The sequence below is a fragment of the Mesoplodon densirostris genome, chromosome X, assembly GCF_025265405.1.
Source record: "Mesoplodon densirostris isolate mMesDen1 chromosome X, mMesDen1 primary haplotype, whole genome shotgun sequence".
In the NCBI taxonomy this organism is placed as follows: domain Eukaryota; kingdom Metazoa; phylum Chordata; class Mammalia; order Artiodactyla; family Ziphiidae; genus Mesoplodon; species Mesoplodon densirostris.
The window spans coordinates 44675005-44680094 of NC_082681.1; positions in this window are offsets into that span (position 1 = coordinate 44675005).

A 5090-nucleotide genomic window follows, 5' to 3' on the forward strand; every position below is an offset into this window, starting at 1 on the left:
ATACCCTATTTCCAAATAAGGTCACACTTACAGGTTCCGGGGTCACGACATCAACATATCTTTTTGCGAGGACACAATTCAGCTTATAACAAGGGGCAAAGATTCAGTAGTGGAAGGGACAAATAGATAAAGGAAGAACCTACTTCCAACACGATAAAAGCATTATGATACCATGCACATATGAAGTTTAAAGGCATGCAAAATTATTAGTTTGAATATAGATACATCTGTTTGTAGTAAAAGGCATACATAGGAGTAATGCATGCATATGTAGTATGCAGAAAGGTGTGTATGAGAACAATAAACCTATTTAAGACAGTGGTTAAATCTATGGAAAAAGATGGAGAATTCAGTTGGGGAGGGGAATACTGGGTTTCGATCTTATTTGTAAGCTTACGTTTCTTAAGACGGCTGATGGTTTCATGGGCGTAGCATTCTCTGTACCTTTGTCAAGGTCTGAAATATGTCCTAATTTAAAGAAAATTAAAAGAGGAAATGGGCGTAGTATCTGGAACTTCTTTAAGGGAAAAGAGTGAAGTGGTACTTGAGAGCAGACGATCAGAGAAGGGGAGGACCAGGGGTTTGAGGGCACAAAGCCTTATTTCTATATTTAGTTAAGGCTGCTTGAGAGCTTGCTAGTTAGCATCAATTCATTTTCTGTTTTCCATGCTAGTTCCTCTCGTATCCTAGAGTAGATTAACATTATTTATTTATGTGTGTATCGCCCCAGCTCCCTAAAGTGTGAGCTTCTGACGTGTTCGGAACTTAAAGGCTTTGATTGATTTCTGTCTCCTAAAGCACTGTGTTTTCTTCTTCGTAGATGCTTGATAAAGTTCTGTTAAAGTGAAGTGAGTGTAAGGTATCCACAACCCTTTCCCCTGTCAGTGGGGTTGACATTTAAAAATGCATTATCATGTAGTAACACAGAGTATTCCTCATGCCAAAACAACAACAACAAAAGGCACGAGGCTTTTTGTCACCGTTGTTTAATGAAAGAACAGTCCAAGTAGAAATTTATCCATGTAGTGTCCCTTGAAATTTCTCACATTGGTTTGGTTCCATATGGTTCATGCCATGCCAGCAGGGTGTGTGTGTGTGTATTTCTGTGTTATATAGTTAGTGTATTAACTATAGTTAATAGTTAATATTAAAGGCCTTTACCTGCGCTTAAAATTTTTCGGAGGTTCACTTTATTTATTTATTTGTTTGTTTGTTTGTTTATATTTTCGGCCATGTCATGTGGCATGCAGGATATCAGATCCCCGACCAGGTTTCGAACCCGTGCCCCTTGCATTGGGAGCACAGAGTCTTAACCACTGGACTGCCAGGGACGTCCCGGGAGTTTCAGTTTAAACAAACGCATGCATACCTCTTTTTGAGATAAGCCTTTTTTGGTGCATGCTCGGAGTCCTTATCCCTGCCCCTTACCGAGCTCCAGTTACCTAGGGCCCTGAATTTACTCCCCAGGTGGCCCCATGTCCCAAGCCCCAAGAGGCATGTGTGTTCCTCTTCACTGAGTCTGTGCTTCTGAGGGGTGAGTTGCACTGACAGTGTTATGCTCTCAGGACTGAGAGGTATCTACGAGGTGATGGCCATGTATACAGGTAACAGGACAAGTGGGCTACGTTATCCACATGTATGCACCTGAAGCCTCTCATGTTGAGGGAGGAAGCTCAGGCTTGCTGCTCTGAGGGTTTGCTGTAGATCTAACATATCAGGCTTCTCTGAGTCTCTGAGAGACGGTCCCTAAATCAGGTCAGGGACAAATCCTGCATTTCCTATCTCTCTGGGTGTTTGTGGGTTTGTCTGTATCCACATGTGTAAAATATGTTTTCAGTGAGTCCTTCAGCCTTGAAAACTCTGTGCTTTTTCTAGGAAGAGACCTGTCTTGTCCCTCCCTGCCTGGTCCAGGAAAGGTTAGGATGTTCTGATATTTTCCTTGGTTATGGCTCCATCTTCTGAAAGGATTTGATCCAAAAGTTCTCCTTTTATTCCACTACCTGAGAGGTGACCATTGGGAGAAAAACAGAGGGGTAGGGTGGGTGCCGGAGTTGGAAACAGTTTTCTGTACCAGTTAGGCGTATGCTAATGACACTAAAGTTAGTGATGAAGAATCACTTTTACTCTAAGCCACCTATTTTCAGATGCTTATAACTCCAAGGAATACAAATGAGTACACATTTACAAGTCTAACAGGGCAGGATTCTCAGACAATGGTGTTTTGTGAAATGTAGTATTATCCAGTCCTGTGAATCACATCATATAGTAGGATCCGTTTTGAGGCATAAAATATACATTTCTTAGATGTCTGAGCAATGAATTATGTGTGTTTATAGATAAGGAATTGATTTCATCCCCAATTCTATGAAGAAAATGAGTTTAAAATGATTCAAAGAGGCACCTAAAGGTTGGCTCTTCCCTCTCTCTCTCTGTCTGTCTCTGTCTCTCATCCAATTAGTTATTTACTCTGTTGCCTTTCTCTCCGTTTTCCTGCATTATTTTAGACCGCATCACTTCCTGACAAATTTTATGAACTGTTTCATGTATACAGAAGATAATACTGCATATATGTAAGGTGTATCTTAATAATATGTAAACCTGTGTACTCACCACCAAGCTTGAGAACTAGAACACGGCTAATGCCTTGATAGCCCACCTGTGCCCTTCCAGGTTCATCTCCTCATTCCTTCCCAGAGGTAACCACAATCCTGAACTTGTTAATACTTCACTTTTTTATACATTTACTGTAGAGGAATGTTCCTTTAAATAATGTTATTTCTTCTCCATTTTGGACTTCATGTAGATCTAATTATACTGGATGTATTACTTGTCTTACTCTTTCTCTCCCCCCGAAATTTGTGTTTGTGAGATTTATCCATGTTGATGTGTAAAACGGTAGTAATCAGTTTTCATTGCTGTATAGTTATCCATCATATGAAAATTCCACAATTTGTCTATTTCCTGTTGATGGACATGTGGGTTGTTTCCACTTTTATGCTTTTCCAAATTATTTTGGGATGAACTTCCTCATTCATATCCCGCTATGCCCTTATACAAGAGTTTCTCTGGTTTCTCAGTTGAGAGCAATTTTCTGCACTGCCCCATCTGCCCCAGCCAGGGTGATATGTTATAACGTCTGGAAAGGTTTTGGGTGTCATAATTGAGGGTGTGCTACTGGCATCTAGTGGGTGGAGGCCAAGGATACTGCTGAACATCCTACAATGCACAGGACAGTCCTCTACAACCCAGAATTATCTTTTCAAAATGTCAACAGTTGAGAAACCCTGATCTACGGTATAGGCCTAGACATGAAATTTCTGGGTCCTAGGTTCTGCCCAAGTTCAGTTTACTAGGTAACACCAATTATCTTTCAAAACGGTTGTACTAGTTCATATTCCCAAGAGCAGGGGATGAGATTTCTATTTGCTCCACATTCTTGCCAACTCTTAGTATCATTACCTTCATTACTTCTTGCCTGAACTTTGCCCTAGACTCCTAACCTTCTCCTACCTCCCTGTCTTTCCCCACAGATACATGCTTCATATACTTGCTAAGTTAACCTTCCTAAAACCCAACTCTGGCCATGCCAAATTCCTGTAAGACAATTTTGATGACTCTACTGCATACACAATCAACTTGGCATTTAAGACGCACACAAAAGGGCCCACTAGCTCTGTAGTACTAGTAATACCAACTTATTAGGTGGTTTTCAAATAAGCCCTGCCCTTTCTCTGCTCTCTGCAGCATGTGTGTTGTTGAAGACTTACCCTTTCTTAAGTCTGTTCTACCTTCATTTCTATGTCCATTAATTCAGCCAGTTATTAATTCTTTTGAATTTACTGAGTATTTGTCTTGCTCTGTCTCACTCATTTCTCTTAACATAATACCCTCCAAGTCCATCCATGTTGCTGCCAATGGCAAAATTCTTTTTCTATGGCTGATTAGTATTTCTTTGTATATATACCTGACATCTTCTTTGTCCATTCATCCGTTGAAAGACACAGATTGCTTCCATACACTGGCAATTGTAAATGACACTGCTATGAACATTGGGGTGCATGCATCTTTTTGAATTCGTGTGTTTGTTTTTTACAGATGGATGCCCAGCAGTGGAATTGTTGGGTCGTATGGTAGTTCTATTTTTAGTTTTCTGAGAAATATCCATACTGTTTTCCACAGTGGCTGCAACAGTTTACACTCCCGCGAAACTGTGTAGGATGGTTCCCTTTTCTCCACATCCTCGCCAAAATTTGTTATGTGTGTCCTTTGGTGAGGTGATGTCTCGTGCTTTTGATTTGCATTTCCCTGATGATTAGTGATGTTGAACATGTATGCATGTGCCTGTTGGCCATCTGCATTTCCCCAGAGACAGCAGTGGAGACTTCATTCTTAAGGCTACAAGAAGCCGTCAAGGGGCTCTAATTTGGGAAATAATTTGTGTTTTAGAAATGTCACTCTGAAAGCAATGTGAAGAAAGGATCAGAGAGGAGCAAGAATGGAGTGCTCATTGTAGCAGTGATTTATGTGAGAGATGCTGAAGTCCTAGACTAAGGTAGGGGTATTGAAAGCACATGAAGAAGTGTATAGAACTGAAAGTCAACAGTTGATTGGCTATGGGTGATAACTGGATGTAGAGATACAGAAGGTGTTTTAAGCATAGAAGAATAAGTGGTGGTAGATGTATTGAGAACTTAGTATGTCAGAGTGGGAGCAGGAAAAGAAGGAAAAGAGGAGAAACCACAGGGAATTCCCTGGCGGTCCAGTGGTTCGGACTCGGCAGTGGCTGGGGGCCCGGGTGCGATCCCGGGTTGGGGAACTGAGATCCCAGCAAGCTGCGTGGCTGGGCCAGAAAAAAAAAATAGGGAAAACCCCAAACCAAATCAATAGTGACAGGAGGGAGAGACAGAAGAAGGAGAGTGCAGATGGGCAGAAAATAGAGAGGCCAAGGAATAGGAGGGCTCAGTGAGATAAAAGAACACGTGTAGAGAGAGTAAAAGAATGAGAGAGCAGCATGGCCAGGGGCTTGCGGTCCAACACTGGGATATCTTCCTTTTAGATGTGAGAGGTAGAGTAGTTTAGGGTGAAGAATA